This window comes from Pelobates fuscus, chromosome 5 (assembly GCF_036172605.1).
Source record: "Pelobates fuscus isolate aPelFus1 chromosome 5, aPelFus1.pri, whole genome shotgun sequence".
In the NCBI taxonomy this organism is placed as follows: Eukaryota; Metazoa; Chordata; class Amphibia; order Anura; family Pelobatidae; genus Pelobates; species Pelobates fuscus.
In genome coordinates, this window is record NC_086321.1 from 114,418,860 (window position 1) to 114,438,281 (window position 19,422).

Here is a 19,422-nt window from a genome sequence, read left to right on the forward strand (position 1 = left end):
CAGTTACCATATGTTTACATACAGATAGGGCTCATCTAGTGCAACCCAAGTTGTGAATACAGTGTGCAAATGCTGCACGCAAAGCTTGGTCAAAATTGATATAGGGTGAGTGTTTATATGGCAAGCAATGCACATTGGCTCTTAATGTTTTTGTTTGTTTGTATTTTTTTTTTTTTTTTGGTTACAGGGACCAAACATTTACAAACACCATTAATTTAGTATACCATTTTTCATTTGAAAAATTAGTTCATTGATCAATTCTTCCTTTGTAATGAAAAAAAATACAACAATAAATCCTCAAAGATAATGCCATTAAACTCAATCCCAATGTAAAAAGGTTATCCGTTGTAAATAGGAAGGAAGTGACAGGGCAGAAAACTATTTATTGAGTAAGTTGTATGAGTCCAGATTACTATAATGTATCAGTGCTATCCATTTGACAATCACTGAAAATGTATTGGGTTCAAATTTTATGTTCAGACTCACGGTTAAGAGCCACTGGTGTAGGTCTCTAGGAGATAGTCACATGTACATTGTAGCGTTACCTCTCATTTTCATAAAACAGCAAAAGTGAATCACCACATGATCAAACCAAGGAAAAGCTATTGTTAGTGGTCCTTATCTCACTAGTTTGTAGTCAGTGACGTTTAACAGACATTAAACAACAAATAAAGGTGCCCTGTGTCTTTAAGACTATAGCAAATTTTCCAAATGGTGTAAAAATATATAATATTTACAGTGCACATAAATACACAAAGTGTACATAAATCACCAATACTGTACAAAACCTTTGTCAAAGTGCATATTTTGAAAATAAAGTACTTCCAATAATATGCTGCTTAAACTTGCAGGCAGCTTTTGTATCATCCAATTGAACTCAAAGGTAGAAACACAGAAAACCCCACCAGAAATAAAACATAGTGTAATCCTATATATAAATAGTATTTGTATTATAATGTTAAGAAGCACTCACAAGTGGAGAGCAGATGAGCCTACTCTAACTTCTCAGCATGTGTAAATCACTTAGTGGGTCAATGATGCAGGAAAGGCCATCAAGGGATACAATCTCAATTCTTTATTGACATAAAACCTTTAAAAGACGTTATCACACCACCTCCTGATTCCGAATATGTCGTGCTTAGACCATCCAGTTCCCTGCCGCCTGCGGACTTTCGGGCTCTCCAGCACTTTATATAAACACTTCCGGGAGGCGGGGTTAGCATCTGGTCCATGTAATGACGTGACATGACGTGGCGTATGCGTGATGACGCGTTTCGCCTGTCAGCTTCCTTAGATCACTTCCTCATCTCCTGCCAATCCATATTTAAAGTCTGCCCAACTAAGTGGGTTCTTACATAAAATACACAATCATTGGACACTGGTTCAAACTACTTCTTGAATATATTACTTAGTAATATGGTATGTCTCCTCTCAGGTACATTTGTTAAAAACATAGCACTAAACCTTGTTATTAATTGTTGGCATATTGCCTAAATATCGCAAAGGACATTGTTTATTTGAAAGATAAAATCTTAATCTAAATTCAATACAAACTCTCTATTGGATATCACCAAATCATATATTTCCAAAGATCTGTCTCCAAAAAGAAATGATATGGATGCACAGGTTAGGAACTCTAGAACCTAGAGGTTTAAATGCTGAGTTTGACTTACCGTATATAACTTTTTATAATTTTCTGCCTTTTTTTACTAAATTTTTTAGTAATATTTTTAAAATAGAGATAATTTTTAAAAGTACATGCAATATTATGTGTCTACTTTTTTCTTTCCCTTGGTGAGATATTTTAGGTAAAAGTGTTTTATGTGCACTGTAGTTTATTATATACGATTCTGTGATTTTGGAAACAGATCTTTGGAAATATATGATTTGGTGATACTCAAAAGAGAGTTTGTATGGTGTTTAGATTGAGATTTTATCTTTTAGGATGGAGTAAAACAGCCGAGCTGAGCGATCACAACACCCATGAGCTCCGTGCAGCCGGAGCAGTAATAACCCCCTTAGGGACCCGATATCCCAACATGATTGCCCGACTGGCACGATAAACAGTTCAGTAAAAACTGAAGCCAGACAAGTCGCGATTAGGCTCCAATATTTGCGATTAGTGATGTCGCGAACATAAAATTTCCGGTTCGCGAACGGCGAACGGGAACTTCCGCAAATGTTCGCGAACGGGCAAACCGGGTGAACCGCCATAGACTTAAATGGGCAGGCAAATTTTAAAGCCCACAGGGACTCTTTCTGGCCACAATAGTGATGTAAAAGTTGTTTCAAGGGGACTAACACCTGGACTGTGGCATGCCGGAGGGGGATCCATGGCAAAAGTTGATGCAGAGTCTGGTTTTAATCCATAAAGGGCATAAAATCACCTTACATTCCAAAATTGTTTGGAATAACCTGCTTTAAAACATCAGGTATGATGTTGTATCGATCAGGTAGTGTAATGGTTACGCCCGCTTCACAGTTACAGACCAAACTCCCCGTTTAACGCACCGCAAACAACCGCAAACAGTCCATTTGCACAACCGCAAACTCCCCATTTGCACAAGGTTGGATACCAAGCTAGCCATGTCCCGTTCCTTGTCTTCACTGATGTCATTGAAGGTCTCTCTTCCTCCACCCAGGAAGCGGGAGATGGAAAAGATGCCTGGTCGGTCCTCCTACTTCAAATTTGGGGCACTGCGCGTGCAATTTAATGGAAAAAGATGCTTGGTCGGTCCTCCTACTTCAAATTTGGGGCACTGCGCGTGCAATCTAATGTGCCACCAGATAGGAGTGGTGTGTTAAGTAGTACTATTCTTATCAGTTTAATCCCTGTTACGTCCCCTATCAGGGGACGTGTATATAAGGCATCGATTATAGGAAGTGGGAGATGGAAAAAGATGCTTGGTCGGTCCTCCTACTTCAAATTTGGGGCACTGCGCGTGCAATCTATTGTGCCACCAGATAGGAGTGGTGTGTTAAGTAGTCCCCCTCATCAGGCCTTTTTTAGTCAATTGTATCGCCCACTGTAAGTCCCTTGGAGATCCATCCCTCATTCATCTTAATAAAGGTGAGGCAATCTCGACTTTTTTGACCTAGGTGACTTCTCTTCTCAGTGACAATACCTCCTGCTGCACTGAAGGTCCTTTCTGACAGGACACTTGAAGCGATGCAGGCCAGAAGTTCTATCGCAAATTGGGATAGCGCAGGCCACAGGTCAAGCCTGCACACGCAGTAGTCAAGGACAGTGGCGTACACACAACCCATGGGGCCCCGGTGCGAAAACTGATCCGGGGCCCCTCCCTCCCCCCGCGTGAGCGCTTACTCTGCGCAGGCTGGGGCCGCAACACATGGCGGCGGGCACCTGGTCGCAGGGCTGCGACCCTTGCGACCGCGGTATGTATGCCAGTGCATGCATAAACACATACACTTAAAGGACCACTACAGACACCCAGATCACATCAGCTCAATGAAGTGGTCTGGGTGCCAGGTCTCTCTAGTTTTAACCCTGCAGCTGAAAACATAGCAGTTTCAGAGAAACTGCTATGTTTCACTGAGGGTTAATCCAGCCTCTAGTGGCTGTCTCATTGACAGCCGCTAGAGGATTTTCTGCGATTCTCACTGTGAAAATCACAGTGAGAAGACGCTGAGCGTCCATAGGAAAGCATTGAGTAATGCTTTCCTATGGGCGGTTTGAATGCGCGCGTGGCTCTTGCCACGCATGTGCATTCGGAGCTGAGAGGCGGATGGGGACGGAGAGATCCCCAGCGTTAAGGGAGTCCGGCGCTGGAGAAAGGTAAGTGCTTAAGACACACACACACACACTCTCATGAACAGACGCACACATTTACTGACAGACACACACTCAGTGACAGACGCACACAAACATACTCAGTAACAGACACACACACTCTAACACTAACACACAAACTCACTAACACACACACTCTAACACTAACACACACACTCACTAACACTAACACACTAACTAACACTAACACACTCACTAACACACACATTCACTAACACTAACACACTCACTAACACTAACACACTCACTAACACACTCACTAACACTAACACACTCACTAACACACACACTCTAACACTAACACACACACTCACTAACTAACACACACACGCTCACTAACACACTCTAACACTAACACACTCTTAACACTAACACACACACTCACTAACACTAACACACACTCACTAACACACTCACTAACACACACTAACACACACACTCACTAACACACACTCTAACACTAACACACACTCACTAACACTAACACACACTCACTAACACTAACACTAACACACACTCACTAACACTAACACACACTCACTAACACCAACACACACACTCACTAACACGAACACACTCACTAACACACACACTCACTAATACACACACTCACTAACACACACACTCACTAACACACACACTCACTAACACACACACCCACTAACACACACTCACTAACACACACACTCACTCACTCACACACACACTCACTCACTAACACTAACACACTCACTAACACACACACTCACTAACACTAACACACACGCTCACTCACTAACACACACACTCACTCACTAACACTAACACACTCACTAACACACACACTCACTAACACTAACACACACACTCACTAACACTAACACACTCACTAACACACACACTCACTAACACACACACTCACTAACACACACACTCACTAACACACACACTCACTAACACACACACTCACTAACACTAACACACTCACTAACACACACACTCACTAACACACACACTCACTAACACTAACACACTCACTAACACACACACTCACTAACACTAACACACTCACTAACATACACACTCAAACGTTTTTTTGTTTTTTTTTTTATCCCCCCTCCTTACCTATGGGAGAGCTGGGGGGATTCCCTGGGGTCCAGTGGTGTTGCTGGCCAGGCTGCCACCCGGCTGGCTGGCGGGCGCGCGAGGGAGCACTGTCCCCTGGGTGCTCCCTCTTCAGCTCCCTCGCGCGCCGCGTACTGATGCCGGAGCCGGAAGATGACGTCATCTTCCGGCTCCGGTTTCAGTGCGGTGCGCGAGGGAGCTGAAGAGGGAGCACCCAGGGGACAGTGCTCCCTCGCGCGCCCGCCAGCCAGCCGGGTGACAGCAGGGCCAGCCTCGGGGGGCCCGGAGGTGGCCGGCTCCTGGGCCCCCCCAGCAGAAGAGGCTGGCCCAGTGACCTACATACCTGGATCGCAGGGCGGCCGGGCCCCCTGGTGGGCCGGGCCCGGTCGCAGCCGCGACCCCTGCGACCCTGGTATGTACGCCACTGGTCAAGGGGTCGATATCTGCAGTTAAGGCGAGGTAGTCTGCTACCTGCCGGTCGAGTCGTTCTCTGAGGGTGGACCCCGAAGGGCTGTGGTGATGCGTAGGACTTAAAAAAACTCTGCATGTCCTCCATCAACAACACATCTGTAAAGCGTCCTGTCCTTGCAGGCGTGGTCGTGGGAGGAGGTGGATTACTTTCACCTCTTCCCCTGTTAGATTCCCGTTGTGCTGTGACATCACCCTTATACGCTGTGTAAAGCATACTTTTTAATTGATTTTGGTACTGCTGCATCCTTTCCGACTTGCCATAATTTGGTAACATTTCAGGCACTTTCTGCTTATACCGGGGGTCTAGTAGCGTGGACACCTAGTACAGGTCGTTCTCCTTCAGCCTTTTTATACGAGGTTCCCTCAACAGGCACGACAGCATGAAAGACCCCATTTGCACAAGGTTGGATGCCGAGCTACTCATGTCCTGTTCCTCGTCCTCAGTGATCTCTCTGAAGGTATGTTCTTCCCCCCAGCCACGTACAACACCACAGGTACCAGATAGGTGACAACGAGCACCCTGGGATGCCTGTTGTGGTTGGTCTTCATCCTCCTCCTCAAAGCCACATTCCTCCTCTGACTCCTCTTCCTCACAATCCTCTTCCAGCGTTGCCGCAGGTCCAGCAAGCGATGCTGATAAGGCTGTTTCTTGTGGTGATGGTGACCACAACTCTTCCTCTTCACGCTCATCTACGGCCTGATCCAGCACTCTTCGCAGGGCACGCTCCAGGAAGAAAACAAATGGTATGATGTCGCTGATGGTGTCTTCGGTGTGACTGACTAGGTTTGTCACCTCCTCAAAAGAACGCATGAGCCTACAGGCATTGCGCATGAGCGTCCAGTAACGTGGCAAAAAAATTCCCAGCTCCGCTGTCCTAGCACCCCGGTCATACAAATACTCGTTAACGGCTTTTTCTTGTTGGAGCAGGCGGTCGAACATTAGGAGTGTTGAATTCCAACGTGTCGGGCTGTCGCAAATCAATCGCCTAACTGGCATGTTGTTTCGCCGCTGGATATCAGAAAAGTGCGCCATGGCCCTGTAGGAACGCCTGAAATTTTCCATTGTCACAAACCACTTTGCCGATCTCCAGTTGGTGCGGAGTCAGCCACTGATCCACCTGTGTGTTCAGGGCGGACAGGAGTGCTGGTCCGGTGTGACTCTCTGCTTTCAGGCAATTCAACCCCAAGACGGCGTGACACTGCCGTATCTGGGATGTGGAACAGTACCTGGGGGGCTGGGGGGTGCCGTTGATGTGGAGCAAGACGCAGCAGCAGAAGAGGACTCAGCCGAGGAGGTTATGGAAGAGGATGGAGTAGGAGGAGTAGAGGAGGTGGCCGCAGGCCTGCCTGCAAGTCGTGGTGGTGTCACCAACTCCTCTGCAGAGCCACGCATTCCTTGCTTGGCAGCCATCAGCAGGTTTACCCAATGCGCAGTGTAGGTGATATACCTGCCCTGACCATGCTTTGCAGACCAGGTATCAGTGGTCAGATGGACCCTTGCCCCAACACTGTGTGCCAGACATGCCATTACTTCCTTTTGCACAATCGAGTACAGGTTGGGGATTGCCTGTTGTGCAAAGAAATTTCGGCCGGGTACCTTCCACTGCGGGGTCCCAATAGCTACAAATTTTTGGAACGCCTCAGACTCCTCCAGCTTGTATGGTAAAAGCTGGTGGGCTAAGAGTTCAGACAAGCCAGCTGTCAGATGCCGGGCAAGGGGGTGACTTTGTGACATTGGTTTCTTACGCTCAAACATGTCCTTCACAGACACCTGACTGTGGGCATATGAGCAGGAACTACTCAAGGCGAGAGACGGAGTGGCGGATGGTTGAGAGGGGGCAAGGAGGACAGCAGTGGTTGACGTGGCTGAAGATGCTGGACCAGGAGGAGGATGGCGGCTTTGAGTTTGTGTGCTGCTTGTACTCATGTGTTGATCCCATAGGCGTTTGTGATGTGCGATCATGTGCCTACGCAAAGCAGTTGTACCTAGGTGGGTGTTGGACTTCCCACGACACAGTTTCTTTTGGCACAGGTTGCAAATGGCATCGCTGTTGTCAGAGGCAGACACACAAAAAAAATGACACACTGCTGAGCTCTGCAATGACGGCATTCTGGTGGTGGCAACAGCATGCGTTGATTGGCGTGCTGTCTGGTTGACCCCGGGTGCCGATGCATGCTGACTGACTGTGCCACTAGCTCCTTGCGATGACCCCCCCCTGCTTCCAACTCGTCTCCTCCTCCTCTCTGTCTCCCCATCTTAACTTTCCCCCTGTTCTTCTCTTCTAGCGGGCACCCACGTGACATCCACGGACGCATCATCATCATCAACTGCTTCACTTGTATCTGACAACTCAGAAAAGGAAGCAGCAGCGGGTACAACATCATCATCATCACACCGTACGTGTGTAATGCTGCCTGACTGAGACATATCTCTGTTATCTACATCCTCTGGCAATAATGGTTGTGCATCACTCATTTCTTCCAACTGATGTGTAAATAACTCCTCTGACAGATCAAGTGAAGTGGCTGTGGTGCTAGTGTTGGTGGTGGCGGCAGGCGGGCGAGTGGTAACTTAAGAGGTGCCCGAAGCTAAGCTGGAGGAGGATGGTGCGTCAAGGTTCCGAGCGGAAGCTGTAGAAGATTGGGTGTCCTGTGTTAGCCAGTCAACTATTTCCTCAGAAATTTTCAAGTTCAGGGTATGTGGCCTCTGAACACTGGGCATTATTCTAGGGCCAAAGGGAATCACAGCATCACGACCACGACGGCCCCTGCGGGGTGGCCTGCCTCTGCCTGTCATTTTTTTTTGATTAGTGGTACTATGCGTGCAAGCTACTGTGACAACAGATATGAGTGGCACTGGTGTGACACTGTGCCCTGGCAGGCCCTGAAATGCATACTCGTGAAGGAAACTGACTGCTATTATATTACAGTCCAAAAGGTTTTTTTTTTTTTTAAATGCAAGCTATTGTGACACCAGATATGAGTGGTGGCACTAGGCAAGTGGGCACAGTATACGCTGTGAGCCTGACACACACGCTGGCAGACAAGTAACTGCTATTCAATCTATTACAGTCAAAATTCTATTTTTTTTTTTAAATGTACTCTACTGTTACACCAGATATGAGTTGCACTGGTGTGACACTGTGCCCTGGCAGGCCCTGAAACGCACACTAGTGAAGGAAACTGACTGCTATTATATTACAGTCCAAAAGGTTTTTTTTTTTAAATGCAAGCTATTGGGACACCAGTGAGTGAGTGGTGGCACTGGGCAAGTGGGCACAGTATACGCTGTGAGCCTGACACACATGCTGGCAGACAACTAACTGCTATTCAATCTATTACAGTCAAAATTCTATTTTTTTTTTTAAATGTACACTACTGTTACACCAGATATGAGTTGCACTGGTGTGACACTGTGCCCTGGCAGGCCCTGAAACACACACTCGTGAAGGAAACTGACTGCTATTATATTACAGTCCAAAAAGTATTTTTTTTGTTAAATGCAAGCTATTGTGACACCAGTGAGTGAGTGGTGGCACTGGGCAGGCCCTGAAAGACACACTAGTGAAGGAAACTGACTGCTATTATATTACAGTCAAAAAAGTTTTGTTTTTTTTAAATGCAAGCTATTGTGACACCAGTGAGTGAGTGGTGGCACTAGGCAAGTGGGCACAGTATACGCTGTGAGCCTGACACACACGCTGGCAGACAAGTAACTGCTATTCAATCTATTACAGTCAAAATTCTATTTTTTTTTTTAAATGTACTCTACTGTTACACCAGATATGAGTTGCACTGGTGTGACACTGTGCCCTGGCAGGCCCTGAAACGCACACTAGTGAAGGAAACTGACTGCTATTATATTACAGTCCAAAAGGTTTTTTTTTTAAATGCAAGCTATTGGGACACCAGTGAGTGAGTGGTGGCACTGGGCAAGTGGGCACAGTATACGCTGTGAGCCTGACACACATGCTGGCAGACAACTAACTGCTATTCAATCTATTACAGTCAAAATTCTATTTTTTTTTTAAATGTACACTACTGTTACACCAGATATGAGTTGCACTGGTGTGACACTGTGCCCTGGCAGGCCCTGAAACACACACTCGTGAAGGAAACTGACTGCTATTATATTACAGTCCAAAAAGTATTTTTTTTGTTAAATGCAAGCTATTGTGACACCAGTGAGTGAGTGGTGGCACTGGGCAGGCCCTGAAAGACACACTAGTGAAGGAAACTGACTGCTATTATATTACAGTCAAAAAAGTTTTGTTTTTTTTAAATGCAAGCTATTGTGACACCAGTGAGTGAGTGGTGGCACTGGGCAAGTGGGCACAGTATATGCTGGGAGCCTGACACACAGGCTGGCAGGCAGGCAACTGCAATTACATTACACAGAAAAAAAAAGCAGACTGATGTTCTAGCCCTAAAAAGGGCCTTTTTGGGTGCTGTCCTTACAGCAGAGATCAGATGAGTCCTTCAGGACTGTAGTGGACACTGAATACACTAGCCTAGCTATAAATTTCCATATCAAATCAGCAGCAGCTACACTGTCCCTACTCTCACTAAGAATGCAGCTTCACAATGAATGTAAAAGGGATGCTGTCCAGGAGGTGGGAGAGTCTGGGAGGGAGGGTCTGCTGCTGATTGGCTGGAATGTGTCTGCTGACTGTGAGGTACAGGCAGGGTCAAAGTTTACTCAATGAATGACGAATAGGGGGCGGACCGAACAGCGCATGTGTTCGCCAACCGTGGCGAACGCGAACAAGCGATGTTCGCCTGGAACTATTTGCCAGCGAACAGTTCGGGACATCACTATTTGAGATCTCTTCTGTCAAGCACATGGTGCAGCAGGATCCAATATGGTAGCCTACTGTGAGGCCTGTTCAGAATACTATGATGATTTCTATACCGAGGATGATATGGAGGCGACACTGGTGCCACCAACACACCAACCAACCCTCTCTAAGCCAGAATCAGAGCCATTGACTACTGTCGTGCTAAAAGCACTCCTTGCTGATCTCCAGGCTAACTTACAGACGAACTTAGCTGTGATCCGCACAGACATCAGGGGTCTGACAGGCCGGATGGAGGCCCTGGAGACTACCACAGGAGCTCACTCCACTCAACTAGCTGCGCTGAAGCTGCAACAACAGGCAAAGCTCCATACTGAACGATTCACAGCTATGGAGGACTCCAGACGCAGGAAGAACATAAAGATCAGAGGCATTAGGTAGGATATCCCTGCAGCCGAACTACCACATGTCCTTAGCGGTTACTGGCAGACATCCAATCCCAAAAGCAAGGGAAGGAGTTAGGACTTAATGGGTACTTCCGAGTGCTCTAGTGACCTAGGGCCCCGGCAGATGCACCCAGAGACATTGTAATCCGGTTCCAGAACATGAAAGACAGTGCTGCAGTGCTGAAGGCTATAAAGAATAAATCACCCTGCATCTTCAAATCCATGCCACTAAGCTTTGACCTATCGGGAGGTACGCTAGAATGGAGAAGATCAATGGCACCCTTTACATCCCTGCTCAGAAAGCACAATATCCAATACCACTGGCGACAGGCGAGTATACTCCTAGTCTGCCAAGGGGAAAAACGACATATGATACAGGACTTCGCCGAAGCAAAGACCTTGCTGGCTGCCATACATCTTTCACAGGACTCTCTAGACCCTGTGGGGCGCAATGCGGAGGACAGAGAACCTCTTAGGTTGAACCCAGCAACAACGCTGTTTATCCCTAGGCGGTCTGCTCCGAACCTGTACGCTGCTGTTACGACTTGACTTACTAGATCCAAGTCTATACCTCAAACAGCCTTCACAAGTTTATACTTAATTTGTTGTTTGCTTACTTTCAATGTTCACTTTCCTGCTTGCTTGCAGTCAATCACTAATACAATTATTTTACAACACACCTGTCACATGAGACCACCAAACTCAGCTCGAATACATACAAAACCTCGAGCACACCTTAAGAATTGTCCCTGAGCTAGACGCAAACGACAGGTATCTGCAGATATTTAATATACATTATAATTAAAAGCATCAGACACCAGCTGTTCCCATAGTCAACGCCACATCACAGCCCACATATAGCTCAAGTGACCACAGCAACGCAAACACACAGGAGACTAGGTCTGGATGCTCTTAGCACTTTAAAATAAATGTACTCACTCTTGTAAGTACTGTTTTCTCTCTACACGAGGGGGCTGTAAGCAAAGCATGGGAATAGGGAGAACTGCGTACATCATAATGCCTGTAGTGTGAGAATAAGCTGGCAGTCTCAGTTAATATATAGCTCAGATGGTGTTGTTGCCCTCTTAAAGCGGCTGAGTAACTTCTCTTCTGTTTATTAAGGGAATTGAAAACTATATGTGGTTAAAACTCGTGTTAATTTTATTTTGTTTTTTTCCCTCCTTATCGATTCTTGAGTTTGTGACACTGATCTACTTACTTATACAAACAAAAAAGTGCAGTTAGTTCTCCTTAGACCACCTATAAAAATGTTAATAATCATAGTTGCCTGTGTTTAGAAACGTGACTGGTATCCTACCTATGACAATTATTATATCTCTGCGCAGGGTAACCTCTATATTATTCATGTTATTGTGATATCTCAATGTACTTTAAAATAAAGAATAAAAATAAAAAAAAAGATTTTATCTTTTAAATAAGCAATGTCCTTTGCGATATTTAGGCGAAATGCCAACAGTTAGTAGCAAGGTTTACTGCTATGTTTTTAACAAATGGACCTGAGAGGAGACTTACCATATGGACTAAGTAATATATTCAAGAAGTGGTTTCCACCAGTGTCCAATGATTGTGGATTTTAACCCATTAGTGACCAGCCAGTTTTTCAATTTTCTTACCGTTAAAGGGAAACTCCAGTGCCAGAAAAACGATCCGTTTTTCTGGCACTGGAGGGTCCCTCTCCCTCCCACCCACCAATCCCCGGTTACTGAAGGGGTGAAAACCCCTTCAGTGACTTACTGTCAGGATCGGGACAGGGATCCAACACGCAGAGTACAAAGAGTGGAAAGGTACGTATACCGGGCCTTAGAATGGCCGGACTAACGTACCGAGAGAAATAGAGAATAGTCAGAGACAAGCCGAGGTCGAGGGAACGGGAAGACAGATAAGCGAGAGACAAGCCGGGTCAAGGGAGAACAGAGAAGCAGGGAAGTACAACAAGCCGAGTCAAAACCAAATAGAGCAAACTAGAATACCAGAGCACTGAGTGACTAGACAAGCTAGAACCACGACAGGGCAATGAGCTGAAGAGAGAAGTAAGCTTAAATACCCTGGCTCCGGATGGTAAGCACGCCTCTGACAAGTGCCGATTGGATATCGGACACTTGAGTGACAGGTCGCTCGTGATAGCGTCATGACGTCACGTATTGAACGTCCTGCTAGAAAAGGACGTGGATTCCTCGCGGCCGGTGTTTAAGTGGCTGGATGAACCGCGAGGAACGGAGGAAACAGCTCGCCTGGACGGATAAACCACCAAGTCTCTACCTCCCTTAGAGGTAGAGGCCTCAGGTACCCTGACAGTACCCCCCCTCTCAGATACGCCCACCGGGCGGAAGGAACCGGGGCGAGATGGGAAGCGGAGGTGAAATGCTCTGCGAAGGCGAGAAGCATGAACGTCCTCCTGAGGTACCCAACTCCTCTCCTCAGGACCATATCCCCTCCAGTTGACCAGATATTGCAATTTTCCCCTTGAAATTCTGGAATCAACGATGGAACTGACCTCGTACTCCTCCCGACCCTCCACCTGAACAGGACGAGGCGAGGAGACCTTAGAGGAGAATTTGTTGCAAATAAGAGGTTTCAACAAGGAGACATGAAAAGAGTTAGGAATGCGTAAGGCAGGTGGCAGAGCAAGGCGATACGCAACCGGATTGATACGAGTGAGTACCCTGTAAGGACCTATGTAGCGAGGAGCAAATTTCATAGATGGAACTTTTAGTCGAATATTCTTAGTACTTAACCATACCCTATCCCCAGGAACAAAAACAGGAGCCGCTCTTCTATGCTTGTCAGCGTGTTTCTTGAACAACGAGGAACTATGTAACAGAATTTGCCGAGTCTGATCCCATAATTTCTTCAGGTTGGCGACATGATCATCAACCGACGGTATCCCCTGAGAAGAGGAAACCGAAGGAAAAATCGAAGGATGAAAGCCATAGTTCATGAAGAAAGGGCTAGAGCGAGTTGAATCGCAAACAAGGTTATTGTGTGCGAACTCCGCCCAAGGAATCAGACCGACCCAATCGTCCTGGTGTTCGGAAACAAAGCAACGTAGATACTGTTCGATCTTTTGATTAGTACGTTCAGCAGCTCCGTTAGACTGAGGGTGATAGGCCGAGGAGAAGTTCAATTTGATGCCCATTTGAGAACAAAAGGATCTCCAGAAACGTGAGACAAATTGAGAGCCTCTATCAGAGACAATCTCCGAAGGAATCCCATGTAGGCGAAAAACCTCTCTTGCAAAAATCTCCGCCAATTCAGGAGAAGTCGGAAGTTTAGGTAATGGCACGAAATGGGCCATCTTAGTAAATCTATCCACCACCGTGAGAATAACAGTCTGTCTCTTGGAAGCAGGCAAATCAACGATAAAGTCTATGGACAAACAGGACCAAGGTTTCTCAGGAATGTCCAAGGGGTGTAACAGGCCACATGGAGATGCATGAGGTAGTTTAGTCTTGGCACAAGTTTCACAAGCTGCGACGAACTCCTCAATATCTTTTCGAAGTGAAGGCCACCAGAAATCCTTGGATATCAAAGAGTATGTTTTGCGAATACCAGGATGACCAGCTATTTTACTTTCGTGAAAACATTGTAAGAGCTCCAGTTGAAGTTCAGGAGGAACAAAGTTTCTTCCCTCAGGAGTGTTTCCGGGAGCTAGATGTTGTGACTTCAAGATCTGGTCAAGTAGCGGAGAATGGATTTTGAGACTGGTATTAGCAATAATATTGCATTTGGGTACAATGGAGGACATAAGTGGTTCAACAGAAGCAGAGGGCTCATATTGGCGAGATAGCGCATCGGCTTTAGAATTCTTTGACCCAGGTCTGTAAGTCAGAACGTAATTGAAATGGGTAAGAAACAACGACCAACGAGCCTGCCTGGAGGACAACCGCTTAGCCTCTCCGATATAAGACAAATTTTTGTGGTCAGTTAGAATGGTAACAGGATGTAATGTACCTTCCAATAAATGTCTCCACTCTTTCAAAGCCTTGATAACCGCTAGTAATTCTCTGTCACCAATGTCATATCTGCTTTCAGTACCGGTCAATTTTTTAGAGAAAAATCCACATGGATGTAATGGTTTATCAACCCCCAACCTTTGAGATAGGACAGCACCTAAACCAGTCTCTGATGCGTCTACCTCAAGTAGAAAAGGCAGAGAAGTGTCGGGGTGAACTAAAATTGGAGCGGAAGCGAAAAGCTCCTTGAGAGTTTTGAACGCAAGGAGAGCTTCAGTAGTCCAATTCTTAGTATCAGCCCCCTGTTTGGTCATATTAGTGATAGGTGCGATAATGGAAGAATAGCCCTTAATAAAGCGCCTATAATAATTAGAAAAACCAATAAATCTCTGTACGGCTTTAAGACCTTTGGGTAAAGGCCACTCTAGAATGGATTGGAGCTTATCCGGATCCATCTTAAATCCCTCCCCAGAGATCACATAGCCGAGAAAGGTTACCTGGGTTTGATCAAAGCTACATTTCTCCAACTTGCAGTACAAGCCATGCTGGAGAAGCTTGTGCAAAACCCTCCTGACTTGCTTGTGATGAGTCTCAATCTCACTAGAATGAATGAGTATATCATCTAGGTATACAATGACGCAATCTTGCTGAAATTCCCTAAGAACCTCATTTATCAGATCCTGGAATACAGCTGGCGCATTGCATAACCCAAAAGGCATAACAGTATATTCATAGTGACCATATCGAGTATTGAATGCCGTCATCCACTCATGTCCCTGCTGGATTCTCACCAAGTTATATGCCCCTCTGAGGTCTAACTTGGTGAAAATTGTAGAGCCCTTCAAACGATCGAAGAGTTCGGTGATCAAGGGAATCGGGTAGGCATTTTTAATGGTTATCTTATTCAAGCCTCGATAATCAATACAAGGTCTCAAAGAACCATCTTTCTTTTTAACAAAAAAAAATCCAGCCCCGGCAGGGGAGGAGGACCTCCTGATGAATCCCTTGTCTAAATTCTCGTGAATATACTCCTCTAGAACTGAGTTCTCTTTTGTAGATAATGGGTATACATGACCTCTGGGAGGCATGGTACCAGGGAGTAGGTTAATTTTGCAATCAAAGGACCTGTGTGGGGGTAAGGTATCGGCTTTTTTTTTGTCAAATACTGCCTTTAAATCTAGATACTGAGACGGAATTTGTGTCTCTGTAGGATTGTCAGAGGTAGTCGATGTGTTAGTTAATCCGAGAGGTAAGACCTTCCGCAAGCATTTTTCTTGACAATTCTTTCCCCACGAAACTATCTCCCCTGACTCCCAATTAATAATAGGGTTGTGTCTCCTCAACCAGGAGTACCCCAGGACTATGGGAATAGACGGAGAAGAAATGAGCATTAAGGATATATCCTCTTTATGTAGGATGCCAACAGTTAAGTTAATCGGTATGGTCTCATGGAAAATAACAGGCTCAAGTAACGGTCTACCATCGATGGCCTCAACAGCCAGTGGTGTCTCTTTTAACTGGGATGGGATAGCATGCTTGGCAACAAAACCCTGATCTATAAAGCTCTCAGCAGCTCCAGAATCGATTAGTGCCATAGTCTTTACTACTCCCTTCTCCCACTTCAAAGAAACGGGTAACAGAAGCCTGAACTCTTTGTAGTTGTGAATAGAGGACAAAGTAGAAACACCCAAGGCCTGTCCTCTAGAGAAACTTAGGTGCGAGCGTTTCCCGAACGATTAGGACAATTTAGGCGTAAATGTCCTCTGACTCCACAATACATACATAAACCCTCCCTTCTTCTGTACTGTCTCTCTCTCTCTGTGAGATGAGTACTGCCTATCTGCATAGGTTCAGAAATACGTAAGTCCTCGAACTCAGAATTTCGAAAGGTAGGCGCTAGTTTAAAGGAGGGTCTACGGGTCCTATCTCGCGTGTTCTGCCTCTCTCTTATGCGTTCATCAATACGAGATATAAAAGAAATTAAATCCTCCAAATTCTCAGGGAGTTCTCTAGTAGCGACCTCGTCAAGAATTACATCTGATAACCCATTCAGAAACACATCTATATAAGCCTGTTCGTTCCACTTAACTTCTGCCGCCAAGGACCTGAACTCTAGTGCATAGTCCACAAGTGTTCGATTGTCCTGTCTAAGGCGCAACAGTAATCTAGCTGCATTGACCTTTCTACCAGGAGGGTCAAAAGTTCTTCTAAACGCAGCTACAAAGGCATTATAATTATAGACTAGAGGATTATCATTCTCCCATAAAGGATTGGCCCATCTCAGAGCTTTCTCAATGAGTAAAGTAATAACAAATCCAACCTTCGCTCTATCTGTAGGATAAGAGCGGGGTTGTAATTCGAAATGGATGCTAATCTGGTTCAGAAAACCACGGCACTTCTCCGGTGACCCGCCATAACGTACTGGTGGGGTAATACGGGAAGAAGCACCTACAGTGGCTACCTCTAGACCTGAGACTGCAGGAGAAATAGAAGGAGTACGTGTCTCCTCAGGTGGGTTACTAGCACGAGACAAAAGTGCCTGTAGTGCTAGAGCCATCTGATCCATCCTATGCTCCATGGCGTCAAACCTGGGATCAGAAGAACCAAGCTGACTGTTTGTACCTGCAGGATCCATTGGCCCTGTCGTAATGTCAGGATCGGGACAGGGATCCAACACGCAGAGTACAAAGAGTGGAAAGGTACGTATACCGGGCCTTAGAATGGCCGGACTAACGTACCGAGAGAAATAGAGAATAGTCAGAGACAAGCCGAGGTCGAGGGAACGGGAAGACAGATAAGCGAGAGACAAGCCGGGTCAAGGGAGAACAGAGAAGCAGGGAAGTACAACAAGCCGAGTCAAAACCAAATAGAGCAAACTAGAATACCAGAGCACTGAGTGACTAGACAAGCTAGAACCACGACAGGGCAATGAGCTGAAGAGAGAAGTAAGCTTAAATACCCTGGCTCCGGATGGTAAGCACGCCTCTGACAAGTGCCGATTGGATATCGGACACTTGAGTGACAGGTCGCTCGTGATAGCGTCATGACGTCACGTATTGAACGTCCTGCTAGAAAAGGACGTGGATTCCTCGCGGCCGGTGTTTAAGTGGCTGGATGAACCGCGAGGAACGGAGGAAACAGCTCGCCTGGACGGATAAACCACCAAGTCTCTACCTCCCTTAGAGGTAGAGGCCTCAGGTACCCTGACACTTACCTGGGACAGCGGCGATGTCCCTCGCCGCTGTCTCCGCCTCCGCGACGCTCCTCCTAGTGATTACGTCGGCCGGTGGGCGAGACTAATCTCGCTCACCGGCCGAGGAGACCTAATGCGCATGCGCGGAAATTCCGCGCATGCGCATTACGTCTCCCCATAGGAAAGCATTGAAAAATCATTTCAATGCTTTCCTATGGGGTTTTGAGCAACGCTGGAGGTCCTCACACAGCGTGAGGACGTCCAGCGACGCTCTAGCACAGGAAACCTGTGCTAGAACCCAGGAAGTGACCTCTAGTGGCTGTCTAATAGACAGCCACTAGAGGTGGAGTTAACCCTGCAATGTAAATATTGCAGTTTATGAAAAACTGCAATAATTACAGTTGCAGGGTTAAGGGTAGTGGGAGTTGGCACCCAGACCACTCCAATAAGCAGAAGTGGTCTGGGTGCCTGGAGTGTCCCTTTAAGGACCAGGGCTGTTTTTACATTTCTGCAGTGTTTGTGTTTAGCTGTAATTTTCCTCTTACTCATTTACTGTACCCACACATATTATATACTGTTTTTCTCACCATTAAATGATCCTTCTAAAGATACCATTATTTTCATCATATCATATAACTTACTATAAAAAAAATATAAAATATGATGAAAAAACACACTTTTTCTAACTTTGACACCCAAAATCTGTTATGCATCTAAAACTGCCGAAAAACACCCATACTAAATAGTTTCTAAATTTTGTCCTGAGTTTAGAAATACCCAATGTTTACAATATTTTTTTTTTTTTTTACTTAACAAAAGTTACACTGTAACACTGATATCTGTCAGGAATCCCTGAATAACCCTGCACATGTGTATATTTTTTAAAGGAAGACAACCTAAGGTATTAAACTTGGGGTATTTTGACTCTTTTCATGCACCCATTTAACCACCAATCTATGCCAAATTAAATTAAAAAAACAAACTTTTTTTGACATTTGTATTTTATTGAGGATTTTTTCAATTACATATCCATTACATAGTTACAAGATGTTTAACAATTTAACAATAAGCGAAAGGTAGTGATGGTCAAGAGTATACAATGCACAAGGATACAAGACGCCCACACAAAGAAGCACACTTAAATTCCTTAAATGTACATTTTAAGCATATAGTAGATAAAACTGGTATTAACAAATCAATGTTATCGCAACATAACAGAGAGAGGACAGTTATCTGAGAGGACATTTACGATGATGCATTGCTTTAAGCTATTAAGGGTCAAGGTGGTACCGGTTTTGGTCCGTAAGATGTATATTTTGTGGGTGTGGGTGCAGAGGTGAATGCCCTCTTCCTGATTGTGGGGATCGGGCAGAAGATGCTATCCCACCCATAAAGTCATAGCGAGAAGTTTAGCGTGATAAACTGGGGAAGTGGGCACACCAGGTGCAACTGGAAAACAGAGATGCTTTATCTCAGACAAAAAAAGGGGGGAGAGGCCCGTAGGTCACATTCTCTGTTTTGTGGTCAATGAAGGCGCTATCCATTGCCACCATCAGAATTTGTTATAAATAACCATTGCGCCAATGTCTTCTGAAATTTCTTGTCAGGGTATCAAGGGACATGCACT

General features: G+C 45.6%; 1 protein-coding gene across 1 annotated transcript in view; it reads left to right on the forward strand.

Annotated features, from left to right (window-relative positions):
• Window positions 1-19,422, forward strand: part of ADAMTS19 (ADAM metallopeptidase with thrombospondin type 1 motif 19) — a 227,737-nt gene that overhangs the window by 51,526 nt on the left and 156,789 nt on the right. The window lies entirely within an intron of this gene.